This window comes from Agrilus planipennis, unplaced genomic scaffold, assembly GCF_000699045.2.
Source record: "Agrilus planipennis isolate EAB-ADULT unplaced genomic scaffold, Apla_2.0 scaffold48, whole genome shotgun sequence".
Lineage (NCBI taxonomy): Eukaryota > Metazoa > Arthropoda > Insecta > Coleoptera > Buprestidae > Agrilus > Agrilus planipennis.
This window is the reverse complement of record NW_020438937.1, coordinates 29,254-48,873: the sequence shown is the minus strand read 5'-3', so window position 1 is coordinate 48,873 and position 19,620 is coordinate 29,254. Positions and strand designations below refer to the sequence as shown.

The following is a 19,620-nucleotide window of genomic DNA, read 5'->3' as shown; positions in this document are numbered from 1 at the left end:
AACCAAAAGTGTCGAATAGATGTCAAAAAAGTGAATCAGCAAAATAGGTATACGTAATTCTCAATCCTCGCCGCGAAAATTATTATTTCTTACAATAAATAATTATTTTGTTATGTATATTTTTATGTAATATTGTATATTATTTTGTAGCCCATTAAATAAATTATAATATCAGTTGAGTATTTATGAAATTAGATTGTTAGAAAAATTAAAGGGGCGCAGAAAATTTTTTTTAAAGGGGGGCGCAGGTACAAAAAGGTTGGAAAACACTGCATTAAGGACTACTTATTTGAAACACTCCAGTTATGCTAAATGAATTTCCATAGTTTTCGAATTTCTATTTGTCAAATTATTTTCTTGTGTCAACATGAACAGTGGTGATAGATTCATAAATTATTTTGTTATTGCTTTAAAGCCGTTGTCACTTCAAGCAGAGAATAAGAAAAGATTATCGTCAAAAACTGGTTAAAGTACAGGACAGCGCTCCAGATAGCCATATTGATGTCCTCCACTGTCCTGATATACCTGATGCAAGATCTTCGATAAACCCGTTTTCTTAAGAAAAAAGGCTAAATTTTATTACAAATTGATATTAAAAAGCAAAAATCTACTCATTAACCATCTAATTTTAATTCCAAACCGCAACTAACTATGTAATTCTATTGACTGCAGCTAGTGATGGTGATGAGATTTTCTATCCTTTTTAATGCGTAGTTTCAGCTTTTAGGGTTCCGTACGTCCGAATGAAAAAAAGGAACCCTTATGGGATCACTCGTGTGCCTATCTATCCGTTTTTTTTTTTCACAAGATTTCGCTATGCAATGCTCTTCTTTCTAATATAAAGTCATTAATAACTTTTTCCGTTTCGTTTCTGCTATTCCTTTTTAAAATTAAAAATAACAACGTCTCTTTAACAAACACATGGGAGAATCGAAATGTAAAAAGAGAAAAACAGCAAGACCCGTTGATGGTTCGAGAGAATTATTTCGAGTGGAGAGTATTAATTTCGTAAAAGATAAAAGCTGAAGAAATTTAAAAGCTATCGATGATGACTCGGCTGAAGAGGCTGATAAGGATCAGACCGTGCCGTGCCGGGGTGTTGTAGTAACCTTATTAGCGGCCGCAAGAGCATCAAGTCGCGTTCTCCCCATATAAATATTGTGTGTACTTAACCAGTGGCGTGCAAAAACATCCCGCACTGCGAGAATTTTCGAAGATGTCAAAAATGTTTTCTAAGTAATGTTGCCACTTCAAGAAAATTCATTTCTATAATTTTTAAATCTATACAGAAGATGTGCAAAATGCACTTGATATATTCTAACATGAAAATTATGCTTCTTTTTGATAAAACAAACCAATATAGTTTTCACTTCGAGAATACTTTTGTGGAGGGTTGAAAAAACGAATCAGAAAAATTATCGGTGCATTATTCTACAGCCAACTGGAATTTGATGCCAGGAAAGCTCTACCACGTTGAAAATTTAAATATTCTAATCTAAAAACCCCACAAACCAAGTTAGTATTATTCAAATTTTTAAGTAATTTAAGATACAACACAAAGTGAATGCTCTAAAGCAATTCTATGGGGCCAGAGTTTAATACAACGTTGGAAAATCAGTGGGAAATAACTGCTGTTTTGGTTATTTTGTCTTTGTATTATCTGTAAGTAGGTCAAACAAAACTACAAGATATATTTTGGAATTTGAGGTTATGATGTCTTAAAATTCTGGTGTGCTGATATTTTTAGTCTTAGTTTTCTGATATGTTATTGACCAATAGTAAATTGTGGTATGACGGCTCTAGTTCAAAATCCCAAGCAGTTTCTTATAAAGCTTTCTTTTCCTCCTTTTTGACCGATTTTACTATCTCCACTCCCACTTAGACGTCACAACTGTCAGCTGTTGTTAGCTATCTCTTAGATGCTCCAGTACTGCTAGCTCTTAGCTGAAAATAACCTTCCTACCAGTGATTAGCGTCGGTAATAATGGTAACTTTGTGAGTGTTCTAATCATTTTAATGATGATAGAAGTCAAAAAGAGCGAGTTAGGTCCACGCTAATGGCCAAGGATAGATCTATTGTTGCAGTGACGCCACTGTTGTCAATCGAATATTGTGAAAACGTTCTTTTGGTGGGAAACGACCCATACACGGTCGCGGCGATGCGCTCGCTGGATGAATGGAACAAAATATTTTACTTTAAAGGTATTTTAATTTCGGGCTGCGCTCGACCACAAAAAAAGTTATATTTACGACTGAGAAAATTGGGGACTTATAATAAAATTATACTGGTTTATATTTATTACCTGGACGCGCATCTCGAGGCCATCTCTGATTCAATCGAGCCATATACATACACCAACAACGGTGCGATGATGGTGATGGTGGTTGGTTGTGGTGTTGGTGATATTGGTCGTCGACGTCTAACAAGTGCATCGACTGCAACAGATTAATAAAATATGTTGAAAGCATTTAAAAGATAGAGTGTCTCATTAATTAAAATACGGGGGTCAATCAAGTTTAAGTTTGCATCTTTATACCATAAGGATCACACAAAAAGTACATGGTGTATTAGATATGACAATGTTTTTCGATGAGTCCTTTAAACTATTAAAAATGGCGTATTTAGGAATATTTTATACTAATTATTATAAAAGTTACAAACCTGACAAAAATGTCATAATTATGATTCATTGGTTCCAGTCCAGATCTAGACTGATTTTGGGTGTTATTAGAACTCCGTACGAAGACGTTTGCTTATTTTACTTTAAAATTATATTAATTCAAGTATTGACAATGTCAGGAAGATGTTGATGCTTTCATAGATTTGTATTTTACGAATCAAATGCATAGGATTCAAAATGCTTTATTCCCACGGTCGAACAGCAACGAAAACATATTCGTGGAATGATGACAGTGTTTTATTAGTCATTTAATAAAATTTTCCTAACAGAAAACAATGGAAAAACATCGATCATATCGACCACACATTAATATTAAAAGCATCAGCTGCATAGTTCATGTTATAGGTCCGCGTTTGACAATAATTTATCGCTCACAACCGATAGGTAAAGCGTAGCTGGAGTGTACGTATGTATGAGTATACGAAGCTCTTTCAAAAAGTTTAAAGACTAATATTCTTTATTAGAAATCAATCACCAACTTTAAAGTTCTTGTTAAAATTAATTAAAGACGACTTCCGTAACTTGTATTCCTGTCAATTAAAACAGCAAAGACGACTTAATGATCAAGAACTCGTACTGTTTTTTATTTATAACCTTGCTTTAAAATAAGGGAGACCAATATAAATTGTATGGAAAAAGATAGTGGAGGAAAGTTGAGGGATTTCCCTCTCCCCCCCCCCCCGACAACATATGATTTGTATTTCGAAGAAGGTAAAGGTTACCAAAATAACTCTATATAACGTAATCGACTGGAAAGGGAATTTTATCGATTTTTTGGATACAGAAATTGTTCTGTATGTTGATGTTGACTTAACTGAAGAAAATGATGGTGGTCTACATTAAAATTCACAAAAAATTGAAAAAAAAAGAAGGAAACTGGACGAAAAAATTAAAAAATTAAAAGGAATACTCACCCCTCCGTGTCCGCTCATATAAAATTTATTTGTGGTAATTAGGGGTGAGTATTCCTTTTAATTTTTTAATTAATATTTACCACAGTCTCCTCCTTCTATTTTGGACGAAAAAAAGTCGGTGCATCCTCAATCATGCTCATTATTGCACATGACATTTAACCCCAGTGAATATTATTCGTTCTTAACCAAATATAAAAAAATTTACTAACGATTGAATAAACATCTCTACATCCAATTTTTGAAGAGTATACTGTTTTAAATACCTTTAGAAAGCATAAATGAGCTTATTGCTATTTGTAGAGATATATTGAAGTTAAAGTAATTACATTATCCTTTTAATCCTGTACGAATTAGTCCTGAAACTTTACTACCGGACTGCGTACAAAATATTATGATCAAAAACAGTCAAAGTAAGCCATAAATATGCGATGAGTAAACTTTATTAAAAACAACCTACGTTGGCTATTCAACGTTTCCGTTCTCTCAACTGACTGACTGACTGACTGACTGTGGTTGAATGTATTGAGGTGATATTCTAGAAAGAACGTCAAGTAAATATTAATTCACGACTTTCCGCATTAAAACTTGATAGGAGTCAGGGACAAAAACAGCGCCGAACAATCTCGAAATCGGTACAGTTTAAAATAACAAAGGCAAAAATAAAATATACAATTAGCAAGTAAAAAGACTCTAATTTTACTACATTTCATATGGATCACATATAAAAATACCTATATCGTACAACACAAACATGCATAACATGTAAACAGGTGAATTTTCGAGCAAAAACATTAGTTTTGGAGAGTTGAACGAACTTGATTGGGCGAACAATTGGATAATCCTAGCTGCGTAAACTTCACGGTTATTTTACTGTGAGGCTTCTGAGATTAATAACCCACTCTAAATATATGAAACATTTTAACATTTAGTAGTGGTTAACAATTAAATATTAATATGAAAATTCATTTTCAATTTTTTACCCACTATAAACTACGTTATGTTAATGACGAAAGATTTGTTGCTTTTTCCATACATTCGCCGGGATTCTAAATGCCTAAAAAGTTCAAGTGAATTTTAATTAACTAATATGTTTTAAAAGCACCTGAATTAGTTAAACTCGAATATGTTTTGACAGTAAACTGCGAAATAGCGTTTGTAATCTACTATACTGTACAGAGCATATACTATCGGAAAAAGTTTGTTGCTTGTCGAAGAAAATACAAAGAAAACATACCGTAATAGTGAATAACATAAGGGGATTAAAAGAATTTTCGTAAATTTAAATCATGATTCAATGTTGTTCATTATCATTACATATTTATATGGTCAAGTGATTTCGTCTTAACTAAAAAAACTAAAAACTTTTTTCGTGAATTTTGTGAATACTTTAAGAATGTTATTAATTTTGTTAGCGCTAACAATGCTAAGAGAACGTAGCGATACTATGTTTCTCATTTTTTTAACTATATTTGCCCCCCCCCCTCTTCCTCTAGTTTCCACCTAGTAATTCATAAATACTGTTTTAAACCATTTTTTGCAAACAGAAAGTTTTGAATACAGCTTGAAAAAGCGCGAGATTTCTCTAGAGGATACTGACTACGTGGCTAAAACCTAACCCCCCCTTTCGTCTCTATGATTAAGCGTGGTATTTTTGAAACCCCCTCCCCCCAAACGTAGTATGGATACGTTCCTTAAAGAAGAAAACAAAGAGAGCTGCAATACGTAACCCTTGAACAAAGCGCATGATTTGTAAATGGGCACGTATTATAAACCGTAATTCCTTTTATTATTTGACCTCATAAAGAGACAGCCACATTAATGAATAGCTTTTTAAGGCTTTGTTTATGTTTCATCTGCGACAATCTATCTTTCTGCCTATGACAGTGGGAATTGGAAACCATAACCAGGTGGATAAGTTATTGTTCTCTAGCCGTATGATATATTTAGTGGAACGCCGATTGCTGGTGCACGCATTTTACTTTCAAATTTATTACTTTTGATATTGCACAATTTTCTCTTTATGCTTGCTATAAATCATATACTGGCAATTTCGTGCTCCCAACGACCAACTGATTTCCATTGTATTACACAAAAACAACAACGGCAAAACTAACCATAATTCTTGTATTAGTGAGATAACAATCAATGCATTTGTACTACGTATCTGATAACGTTCGTTCGTATGTTGAAATGTTAATTAAAAAATTATCTTTGTAATGCCAAGGGAATGTAATATTCCAGCATCAAACGAAAAGATTATAATATAAAATATCTCATTGTCAGCCGCAGTGTGTCTGTACAGTCAGGGGCGTACGCACGATTTTCTTTCGGGGGGTAGGGGTTAAAAATACAATTTATAGTAGTGATGAGCAAAAAAGACTCATTATACTATCAAGGTCAAGACCAAGACCGAAACGAACAAGACCAAGATTAAAATCAAGACCCAACGATATATTTTTTAACCCAATATTTTCTGTATATTGGCATCAGTGGCGTGGTTTCGACTGTAAAGTGTTGGCACACATACACAAACACACTAATACTGTTCGTTTCAAGAAGTTAGAGATATGCCCCTTCTCTTTATTAGGACGCGCCGTAGCATAATTCCAAATTCAATCATATTTGTCTGCGGAGCTCATTTCTTCACCGATCATCGAGCAAGAGCTAGACAAAAGTGTACAGTACCATTTGCAAAATTATTTAAACTGCCTCGTTAAAATTTAAAAATATGCTTTATTTAAAAGCATATTTAGCCAAAAATAATAACAAGTGAATTAACTTAACGCTCTACACACCCATAAAACTTTTGCTTTGTTTTCTATTGTTAATTTATATACATTTTTGTTTTACGAAATTGCTACACATTTTCGCCTAGTACTGTACAGTTCTAGCCGATCTCCTAAGACCGCCCATCGAGAGTTCTGCTCGTTCAAGCTTGTTCCAACTATTTCTGTATTGCTCACGCCTAGTGTGTATTTCTATCTTTGCGCAGATTTCTTCAAGGTCACAATTCTAACAAATTGAAATAGACTGTACATTCATACCTTTTGTAGGGCTACACTATACATGCCGGAGTTGCCTGTAACGAACGTTGCATTGAAGCGCGCTCAGGACTCAAGCGATCCCCACTACGAACTCGACTACGTGGCCGACTAGAGGAGGAACATCCGTTGCTTGATTTCGTTACATAGCAACTCGCATGAAAAACGAACTTACTCTACCGTGCGTAAAGAAGTTTCACTTCAAAAAGAAACTACCACTGTTTGAAAAAAGGGATCTACAAAAATGTCCACGGAGGAAATCTTCTTTGATCTTACGTCTAGATAACATATGTGGTGGAAATATAGAGACAAACTAATTCTTGTCGATATTTTTTTCTTTTTTTAAGTGCTTTGTACTATTTTGTTAGCTAAAAGATCAATTAATGCGTTGGACGAAGGGTCAATTTATGTATTAGAGAAAGGGTAAGGTCTCGAGAATTAAATTTTTGCAGAAGTGTCCGTATGTTTGAAAGTATTACGTAATAACGACATTTAGGTACTAAAATCTACAAAAATACATATATTTAAAATTAATATCAATAAACAGTATTAGAAGAGAGCATTGTCGGCACGAATAAATAAACTAATGTTATGTTGAACAGATCATGTTCAAATACATACGTATATCAGTGGTATGCATTGGATTATTGATTTAAGGCTTGCAAGTATCTTTTCGGACATGTAAATCATTGTTAATTAAATACGTAGGTACTTTTTCAAATCGTCGTTCTTTTATCTGGTGTCGGCTTCAAAGACTGATCGAAACCAAAACAACAATCGACTCATAAACGCACGTCACATTGTAAAATACACGCATACTGTTAGTCTTTTACAATTTTTTTCTTTTAAAGTATTTATATACCTACCAAAGTTTGGAGTAAAATATAATTTGAAAGTAATAGTTGGCCAACATGATCATGTTACGCAAGATATTCCACACGTTTTCGCGTTTTGTTACATGTATTATGGAAAGCCGTTTTACAAAAAATGACAAAAAATTGTTTAGATAGTTGCGCATAAAATTTTGGATTTCACAATTATTTTAATGTAAGAGATGAAGAAGCAAAAGATTATCGTAAAATTTCAGTATTTATTACTCTGTTCTATCAAATGATCCTTGTTAAGTCCTAAGTTTTTCACTTTTTTGGGTACTGAAATATTTTTAATTTAAATTCATATTTGTAATTTTAAATAGTGTCTAAGTTAGTGACAACAGGATCAGTTTACATTTTACCTTATACCCTTATAAACTGGAAAGAAATGTTGTATGGCGATTGTGCTCATATTTAATGATAGGGCTTTCCATATTCAATTTCTAGTTATTCACCCCCGCTAAAATAATATTCATCAGTTTACCTGTTTGTAGACAGAGTTTATGGTACATTAAGAATTAGGCATTTAGATTTCATCTTTCAAACAAGTAAGTTTTGCATGCAGTAACCATCGAAAATAGTTTCCATTGTCGGACGAATTTGATAGTTTTAATTTTAAACGTTGAAATTTAGTTTTATTGATTAGAATAGAAGTTCAAGTAAATGTTTTAAATAAAACAGTGAATGTTTATTTTTCATCGAAATCACGATCCAATTAACTAGTTGCACAATATTAATTTGGCGTGCAACGTACAACGTTTATACAATCCTTTAATATTTTATTAAAAAAATCGAATTTTTATACCTTAACAAAATGCTCTATTTAATTTCATAATTAGGCCATTTTACGTCATTTCCAGCAAAAAAAGTTGCATTTTCGAAAAAGCGGCGATTCGGAAGTTTTACCGAAAATAGGTTACTACAGGTATCTTAAACAAATAATATTAAACTTTTTTGGAATCTTCTTACTCTAAGAATACCTGAAGGACCCCATACAAGATTAGACTGTGACCAAGGAATGATTAATTATTTTTTTTGTAACCAGTCTGTTTTATATTATCGTTCCTTTAGTTCCTTACGCAAAATGGTATGATTTTTATAAAAATTCATTATTCTGTCATGAAGTAAAATGTATATGTATATACGTATATTATCCATCTTATTGATCAAATATTAATTGTTGTTCTAAATCATCGCGTTTAATGAAAAAGCGATGTGAAAATAGCCAGTAATTTTTTGACATAAAGATGTCCATTACGAAAACACCAGAAAACTGTTTATTGTAAGAAATAAGGCACATATGAGATAGAACGGCGCTGGATGTTATTTATAGGGTTCGAGAATAACATTGTTGTTTATCGAAGGCGCGTGTTTCTTGAGTAAATATATAGTTTCTGGTGAGATGTTGTGTTTAACAGCTATATTGCACCGCAGTTGATATCACTTCATTTCCCAAGTTCGTCATAACAGAAGGGTTAGGGTTGTCGCGGGAGAAGCCGGGTAATAACTTTCACAGTTTCGTGGAAACCGTAAGTTTATGGATTGCCAGACGACCCCGTTATAGCTTTATTGCTCATAACAACTGACATTTCCAAATCACAGAAACTCACTATATACATTGTATCGTTTATGTATATATATAGGTACATATGCTTTATGTTAGAGATGAGTCAGTTACCCGGTTCGAATTCGGCACTTCTTTTAGGATCCGGTCCAATACCGGATATTGGCGCCATGTACCTGGCAGTACCGGGTAATTCTACCAAAGAAAAAAGAAAAAAACAAAAAGTATAATAAAAAATTTACCTAATGATCTAATGAAAATTGGTATCTAATTAAGATCGTATTGGGGTAGGTCGTTTGTTCTAATTTGGATTATTTATTGATTACTATACCAAATTATTTCGATATAGTTTTTATATTTAGTTTCTCAGTATGGCCGAACTGTTTCAATTTTTGTCACTTGCTGGTATATTAGGTTTTAATTAACGATAACTTATTAGTATGATTTTGTCATCTTGGAGATTTTTAGTATTTATAAACATTATGGACTTAATGTGGTTTAAGACGTTGGCGAGAATGGTATTTAATAGAAAGCCCACCAAAACGAAGATATGAACCAGTAACCGTTGTGGTACCCGGTTATTCGCATCCCTATTTTGTATATGGGTCTGTTTCAATTTCAAACGGCCAATAATTCTGACACACGCTTTTAATGTTCACCTTTAACCAAATTTCTTTTTCAGGGATCAGACCAATTACATATTGTATCAATTCTAATCATTTTATATTATTTAAAAAATATATAATAACAATATCACGGTGTACGTTATACAGACTACGTAAAATTTTCCTTTATCTGCGCCATATCCATCTTACCCAATGTCTGCATTATTGGAGATTAATGAAGCAGTTGCTATAAAGATTTTACCTGTTGTATCCATTGCATTGATATTTATGCATTGCAGTAACCTCTAATTTTTAAAATAAAAACATCTACTTACATTTTGACTTAAATGCGCAAAATTTTCCAGAAACCCGCATAATTTTTGTTTATATAAAAACCATCAGTGTTAACTTTAGTCATTAATAAACATCAGGGATTAGCCACCTATTACAGGACATAGAGCCACTCAGACGCCGAATAATTCAAAATTTAACATAAGTCAGTTAAATATCCCACTACCATTCATAACGGTCGTAAGAACATGAATATATAAATAATATGAACTATGTCATCAGCTTATGCTGAACACAAATGCAACCTCTTGTGCTATTACACAACCAATGATACATTTTCGATACATATGAAGCTCATCAGTAAACAATTTTATGGGCATTTAATTCACGTTTGTATGCCTTGTTGTCCGACATGTGTCTTATTACGATTCTCTTTGGCTTTTAGAGTTATTAACTAATTTTATAGTTATTATTCGTGAAGCCTTAAAGCCACAACAACAAACGATTTAGCATCTGTATCTGTTCCAATTACTTCTTGGATTTCAATAAATTTACGTTAAAATCCGATTGGGAACGTTGCATGTTGTCCCAAAATGAGGTGCCAGGAAATTATAAAAAAGATAAACTACCTATATTCTATACATACATATGTATATACACTTACGGTATATGTATGTGGTTTTTAAGTTGCTAGTCACATAATACTAGACCAAAAAACAGTTTGAACCCAATTTTCAGTTTCAAATATGTACTAAGTAGAAGTAGGTAATGGAAAATAGATTATAGTAACAAAATTGTTAAAATTTAATTGATTTTAAAGTATATAATGCTGCACGAGTAGCAAAAATATTTTCTAGAAAAGGTAATTGTAGTAATGATGACAGTATTCCAATAAATAATAAACGATTGGTCTTGCGTGTTTGTGTAATGAATTACGATATACAGTAAACGAATAAATAAATTAATCGTTTGAAATTAACAATAGAAACCAATAAACAATCTTTTGCTAAAACAAATTATCTAACCTTGGTGCTTTTTATAGTATAATATTGAAAATAAACTAAACGGTTTCCTTGTTTTATGGAATATTGCATAATAATCCCGGATATTACGTTAATTAAAAACACAAAACTAACGAGTTCACCTAATAAGTTTAGTAAGTAAGTCAGGAGATATTTTTTCATTTGTTAGTTGTAAATAATTGATTTCCTAAGTTGTTTACAGTAACACACTGATTTTTTTCACAGTCGAATTTGATTTATCCATTTTTTTAATTTTGAGTCTTTTGCAATGAAGATGATTTTATCGGATGGATTCTTTTTTATTTTGTGGTGCAGACTGTGTGGAGAACCCCGAAAAGTTAAATAATTTTATCATTTTCTTAAAAAAGATTTAAACCAGTTATAACTCGCATAATTTGATCTTATTTTATTCATTTAAGTTGGTTCTTTTGTAAAATTTATGAGCTCCCCTTTAGAGGCTATAAATTAAAATGTAATTATCAGTCACAAAAGGCGTACGTAGTAGATTCCCTAAGCGCTTATCATTTTAATCAAGCTGTACAACTCCTTGTATAAAATCAAACGAGGCTGTAGTAATTATTGTTCCCGTATTTAATTGGAAGGAAGGGTTTGGAAGGGTTTATTTTTTTTTTTGTTTCGACGATATTCGAGGACCAATGAGTTCGCCTGCTATGATGTTCCGTCTCCGTCACGAGGCAGCAACGTTTCATTGAGAGCGAGACAGATCGTTTCTCTTTCGAAGTAATACAAGTGTAAATTAAGGCCATTTTTCCAGGCAATTTAAAATATTGCTTCAGTATTCGACCCCGTTCAAACGATTATATCTTTTTAAATGTATAAACTTGAGATTATGTCCGTTGATAATCCTTTGATAACGACCATTTCGGAATGTATCTTTTGCTCTTTCTTTTCTACATTATTAAGAACTTCACTTCTTCTTTCATTGAATGTTAAAGATAAAGTGGAGTAGTAGTAGTAGTAGTATTGACAATAAAATCAAACAAAAGTTCTTCAGATCTCTTCAGCACGCGTAAGCAATTCCAATCAGTTTAACTCGCTACCTTTAAACGGCATTTACAGAATAATCACCACAAACGGTAGACTTATTGTGAATTTAACTGATAATAATATTAACATAAATACGTCATTAAAATTTAATAACAATAAAGCATACCGCAAAAAGAAAAGGGATTTTTAAATTACGCAATCGACTATTCTATTGATTGTCCAGCGCTCAAAAATACTAATTACAGTTTAGAATTGCCGATACAATCATATGGTGAACTCTTATTCTTATATTTTTTGGATTATGTACTCAAAAAGCTCAAACGAAACTCTTTTGGCAATACTGTCTGTCTGTATGTTGGATACTGTTTCAAAATGGATAATCGTGTATTTCATGTAATGCCTTGAGAACGAAAATATAGATATATAGATATAACTGTAGTCAATAAATCTATCAATGTTACATTTTTGTGATCTAGAGCTTTTAGCAAATCTGATTGTGTTCATTAGTTTATAGGTGTTACGATAGCTGTTTTTAAAATTATTGAAATTAATCATTCGCTGTCGGCTAAAAAGCCGGATGTTCACTAGGTAACAAAACGGAAATGAATAAATTAACGTGTAGTATATTGATGCATTCAGATTGGATTCATAGGAACAGAACAAGGCCATCAAAGGCGCACTTTTATTACCGCTGATAGGTGCAGGGTTATTATGTTATTATGCCATGATATGATAATTTGTACAACAATAGAACATGGAAATTTGTATAATAAAAGGCTAAACGGTTCCATGGCGCGGCCACAGGTGTGTGCGCGGGTGTTTGTTTATGCATATTATTCAGGAACAAATTATTATTACCATGTGCATTGTACCCTTTTAATGAAATACAATATTATATATATATATATGTATGTAGTTTCGAGGAAATTATATTCGAACCTTGTAGTGAACGTTTTTATCAAAATTAAATAGAATAAACTATGAGCAATTAGTCTGTAGAATTTTTTAACGAAAAAACAAAAGTAGTTACCAACGATAACAGTGGAATTGTTTATTGTACAATAATATTTAAATAAAATTATTTGATTTAAGGTCGCAACAGTTTGTATAATTGACTTAGTTGAAATTATCTTACACAGGTCTAAACTGTAACAATGGAAGAAGTTTCTGGTCAATATTGAGCTCCAAGAAAACGTGCTATTCCAAAGCCGAACTGAACACTTTCATTTCATTCAATATTATGTATTAGCCTCTTACCAAAGATTATTAATACTTTTCGTGTACAAAGTATTGAAAAAAATCTCTCAATTGGTCTGACGATTTCATTAGCATTTTTTGAGCTTTTAAGGCATGAAGTACAGGAAGCAACAAGCAAACAAAATTTTCATGATTTTCATTGATAATTTATAAGATTTTTCATATATACACTATGTCTGATTAGTACCTACTCCGGAAAAATTAAGGGAGAAGAAGGTAAATGAAAAAGAAATAGAATGCGCCATCTCGCACCACTCAGTGACATACATAAACATCAGGGAAATTACCTATATTTATAATAATGATGACGTGTATCCGCGTGATGCCGCCAGTGTATTCCCCTTGCACCGTCCATATGTGATTATTACTAATAATTACGTACAATTGACCTATCTACGTAACAATTGTTGCGAAGGTCACCAATAGGTATGTGTGTTTCGTCAGTTGATGTTTGCGATTAGATAACGCGGCAACTTTTCTCAATCACTGACGGCTCGTTAACTGGGGTACATTTGTGCATACTTATTACATCCCCCACGTTGTGCTGCTATCACGAGATGCACTCTGCAACACCTCCCGATGTTACCTTTCAAATCTTCAGGAAAACTGATCAGTATATACCTTCCTATTAAGGTAACTTGCTGGGATTTAACTTATCATTAAAAAGCAATTCACAAAAAAAGTTGTTTAAAAATTATTTACTGCTGTAATACGGTGTCCAAAATATCAATTTCTGTATTAATTTCGGTTACATAATTTAATTTAATAAATAATTCTTTTTACGAAAAAGTTATTTTTCCGTTGTTTGATCGGATATTTCAAGTAAGAAGGTGAATTTTCTACAAGACATATAATCTTGTTAGGATCAAGATCGTGAAAATCGAAGGAGCGTAACAGATTGTCCGGTTGTAACAAACATAAACACGCACATCGAAGTAAAGCAAAGAGAACAAAGCCTTTATCAGTAGACAATTATGTTTTGTGTCAGATTATAACATGTGAAGCAGTAAAGCCAATTAGTGATAAAGGCAGTCGTACGGAACAAGAACGAAAGCCCCAACTACAAATTGCCGTATAATTCCACGTTGTTTGCCGTGTGGGAGACACCTTGTTACAGTATCCGTCCATCTGCTTTACCATAGTCAACGTCAAGTGAATTATCAAAATAAAACGCTACCTATCATCTGAAACGTATTTGACACTAACAGTAATAAATACTTATTTATAATTCTGTTAAGGTAATTATCGCAGGGTAATAATAAAAGCTGTTTGAAGGGTACAACAAACAAACAACTTTTATTTGCTATTGGGTAGCTTCCTTTTAGTGGGAATAAATGGGTGGTACTTGGGGAGAAATGACGAAATGAAGATGGATGAGAAGTGGAATAATATTAGAAAATACGACAAATGGCGCTGTAAACGCCATCTGTAGTACAGTGCTACATTTTAGGATTACGTATGCTTCAACAAGGTCCATTTAAATATATGGATATCTACTTGCTGAAACGAATCCCGGCGTAGCTTACCTCAACGTGGTAGGCACGTTACCATAATCGAATAAAATAATTCGAAGTGGTCTGTATTCTGTCGAAACTGCCAGACGCGGATCGCGATTTCGATCTCTTTGGATCTCATCAGCGCGTCGCAGGCAGTTTCGACAGAATACAGACCACTTCGAATTATTTTATTGGAATAATATTGTTCTATATTTGACCAAATGCTTCGAAGAAAACACAGAAAAACTTGGACCTGGACAGGTGGACTAAAAATGTTAAGCTATGATCAACGCTATCAGACCACGTATATTCAGATTGCAAAAATTGTCGAAATGGGTGAGTGGTGCAGTTTAGGGACACAAAACTGAGATAGTGTGAAGAAAACAGCAGAAAATTGAAAGATTACCTATGAAATACTACTTCTCCAATATTTGCCTGCACCATATCAAGGAAGATTAACCCTATAATACTCATTTATATATCTAGATAGGTACTTATTACCTATGGTGAAGGATATTTGGACATAGACTGATGAATGAAAACAAAAACTACGAGATTTTCCAAAAGTAATAATTTACATAAGACTTTACCACATGGGAAAGAGGAAGAAACTGTTTTTCTTTATTCTCTTACCATGCAACAAAAGAATATTTTAATTTTAATCTTTTAGAAGCAAGATCTAAATTTAAACTATCGATACAAAATATCTGAAGAAATTTCGTTAATCTATCACGTCATTCAACATTTTCAAAGTACTGAGATGATTTTCGTGTACATATGTCTCCCACTAGCATTTCCAAACAAGGCTTAATGTTTAAAAACATAGAAAACTCTTGAAAGGTTGATTTTGATGACTTCCTTTAATTTGAATTATTTGAAATATTAGGTACCGTACTAACTTTTCAGTAATTACGTTGAAAATTATCAACGGCTACGAAACACTATTCTGTACGAGTCCAATCTAATCTTGACTTATTTCAATGAAAACTAAGAATTTAATTAAACGCCAATTAAATAAGGAAAGCAATATACATTTGGTTACAATCCTACATCCCACAATTGCATTTAAAAATATTTTTAATACGAACCGTTTTTATTCCTCCTTTCCACTTATATAACGATTATACCTAGGGTGACATCTTTCTACCTAATAATACCTTTTCAGGAAATTTATGGGCAAATACCGATACTACTGAAATTGATAGATTTGAGACCAGGTATCTTGTGGTGTTTATAAAAACTTCTGCACTCCCTCCGATGATAGAAATAGATTATTCCATTTTAAGAACTATTATAGAAAGATTTATATGTTTGATGAGCCCTTTTAAGATAATTATTGAAAATCTGAAAAATTTTAGATACCCGAATACACTTTATGTTATTTATTCTGCATAGTACAGGTGGAACCGTCTCTTTCAAATAGTACTACTAAATCATTCGTATTTCCGACAAAACTTATTTTTATATTTTGTATAGGCGGATGATGAGGATAACGTGGGTAGAAAAGGTTAGAAATGAAGAGGTATTGGAAAGAATAGGAGAACAGAGGACTCTATGGAAGTCAATAAGACATAGGCGAGATAGGTTGGTAGGACACCTTCTCAGGCATGTCAGATACATATTAGAGGCAGAAACAGGCGTTAAGAGGGGTAGAGGTAGACCTAGATTAGATTACTATTCGCAAATAGTTAAGGATGTGGCTGTTCTAGTTTTAGGGAAATGCGAAGATTAGCTCAGGATAGGAAAGAGTGGAGGTGCGTGTGCAACCAGTCTTAGGACTGACGACCTTATGATGATGATGACGATGATGATAGGTGAATATTTTATCTCACAATGAAAGGTAAATCACTAAAATTATGAAATCGAGAATGATACGATAGTAAGACAATGCAACCCCGTGATAAGGCCCCTAAAAAGCAGAAAGACATACTTTAATAAAAAAACTAAAATATACTTTTTGAATTGAAAAAAAATACTTAGGATTCTCTTCCGAATGCTTGGTCATACAACGGATACTTGAAGCATAATGACCTCATGAAGATGCATCATAGTGTTCATCCCTGTTACTTTTGAAAGAATACAGTAGGTCGATAGACTGCACCGTGTGCGCGCTCTGTATAAATCTTAATAAACGGGGAAATATGTGGCGATAAATCCCAATTTCCCGGCTGAGATACGTCCTCATTAATCCCAGGACGGACAAGACACGTCGGACACGGCCGCGGCAACATCTAGACCATAAAGCATTTCCATGTTTCCGGATATCATTTCCATTTTTATAACTGTGCTTGACCGTGACACGCGGTCACTGTCACGCGTTTGGCGAACCATTTAGCAATATAAAACAGCAGACCATTTAATTTGTGTTGTTTCACCCAAGAATTTCATTTATTACGACCTTGATTGTAGCGACCATTTTGCTATAGCGACATTAAATCTAAGTCCCTTGAATTTAAAGGATACTTTAGTACAAAATTCTTGTAGTTATAGCGACTTCGGATGTAACGCCGAGTTCGAGTGTAGCGATTGTTTTTAATGAATCATTTGTAACAAATCCCTAGTAATCCCATGCAGATATAGCGACCGGGGTCGGCCACCAAAAATGCAAAGAGCTTTCTTATCTTTTGTTAACATCCACACACATGGTCAGCAAGTACGGTGACCTTTATCGTTTGTTTATAGATGTTATACGTTAAAATAGTTCAGTTACAAAGTGATATTCTGAGTAGCAACTGTTTAGCAATCTTTTGAATAAAAATGACTCCTTGATGCACATTAGCTGTTAAAAAAAGGCGGAAATCGTTTTAAAATTGAAAAATGGTGAAAATTATATATATGTGGCTGTATCTCTATACCTTTGCCTGTAACGACTTCCGGATATAACAACGAAATTACAGTGCAATATTAATTTGAAATCATTTTTTCGATTTTTTATTTACCCACTACAAACTACCTCAAATTAATGCTGGAAAAATTGTTGCTGTTGTCACACCCCCACCGGGAATCGAACCCGGGACCTTTGGCTTTACGCACCAATGTTCTGACCACTAAACTACGAGAGGTGACATTAATTTGAGGTAGTTTGTAGTCGATAAATAAACAATCGAAAAAATGATTTCGAATTAATATTGCATATTAATCCACTATTAAGTAACTAACAATGTCATAGGATTTCAGAAATTACAGTGGTCCCTTCGTCGTCGTTATACCCGAAATCCACCGTAAATACATTTAGTTACATTTACATCTGTCATATACCTCCGCAACAAACAATTTTATAAAAGTAAAGCATGTGGAAAATTGAAGTAAAAATAAAATATGGGTCACGTAAATATTACACATTTTGAGAGAAGTATCGTCCGTATATCAACGTTAACATACGAAAATTTGCTAAATCGAAGTTATCAAAAAGTTTTTAGTTCTCTAATAGAAAAATGCATACATTCATTCATTTATCAATTTTTGATTAAATCTTGGCGACTTAAAAATTCAATTTAATTTTTAACGAACTACAATGAATATACCTATAGGACGCGTGTATATGCACATTAATAAATGATCATGAATGGACTTGTTTTTGAAATTATTTAGAAGATTGAATATACGTATACGCGTGTAGAAAAGAGACGTATTCATCATATTATTTGTAATGTACACAACGTGTGTCAACATAATTATATGCACTTGTGTGTGGAATGATGCGGACTCCTACCGTAGCAACTGTAAACAGTTTTATTACGTTCTCATTTAATCCTATTAGAAAACGAGAATCTACAATCAAATACCTACTACGAGAAGTTGTATTCTTTTGACACCCTACGTAATAGTGGTATTGAGAGGCCTTGACAGGTGTTATATAATCACCGATAGATCTACGCAAAGTCGTTACAGCTATAACATTCAGGTATGATTTTAAAAATAAAGTATTAACAATAAATACATCGTAGATATATATAAGTACTTGTTGATTTTTTTATTTAACCTCTTTAATGTTGATTATTAACATGAGAAAAGTGGCTTAAATGTATCTGACCAATCGATATCTTGTTTATGAGTCGATATTTCAACGCTGCAAGTATTATTGTATGCATATGAATTTTACGTCAAGTATCTATACGAATACATCTGTACATATATAGCGTGTTGCGCAATAAAGAGGTCATTAATATCAATTCTATTAGTTTTATACAACTGTAGGTCAGCGGCGGAACGGAGTGTAGTATTGCTAGGAATTAAAATAATTATTATTGGCTTTTTTCAGCAACCTTTTGTTTTCTTTATTTTTATTTTCTTTCTATATATAAGTTAGCATTTTATTAAAGGAAGACCCTCACTTGTAATGAAAAAGACATTGTCTCGAATGTATTATTTTTTTTATAAATAATCATGCATAAGTAATTATAAATAATTAAAACCACGGCACAGGTAGATTTTACACTTTTTATAGTTAATATAAATAAAATACTTTGGTAAAGGTCTAGATGGGGGATCGAAAGAGGAGGTCTCCCCTATCACTGGACCATAAAAAGTTCGTGGAGGTCTCACCCCCATAAAAAGTTATGGGGGTTCAAAGTTAATAAACATGCCAATTGTTATACATTTCTAGGCATGTAAATATTTATATAGTCATTCTTAAACAATATTCAAAGGTAAAACTAATGGAAAACTGCATAAAAATATTGAGAAAGTTATATAAAACATTATTTAAGTATCTTTATCAATAGGGTAGGTTAGGTTAGGTTATCGGGTTTTGTTCAAGTGACCACCCTCTTTCGATCCCCCACCTCCACCCGCTTCAAAATAATTTTTTTATTGAATTTTATTTGAATTATAGTGTATGAAAATTGTCAAAATAATCAACTTTTAACC

General features: G+C 32.9%; 1 protein-coding gene across 1 annotated transcript in view; it reads left to right on the top strand.

The window, feature by feature from the left end:
* Positions 1-18,454: 18,454 nt before the first annotated feature.
* Positions 18,455-19,620, top strand: part of LOC108732540 (probable cytochrome P450 6a19) — a 7,093-nt gene continuing 5,927 nt past the window's right edge. Inside the window, exon 1 of the mRNA XM_025974353.1 lies at positions 18,455-18,655. The gene's annotated coding sequence lies outside the window, so the exon portion shown is untranslated. The remainder of the gene's footprint in view (positions 18,656-19,620) is intronic.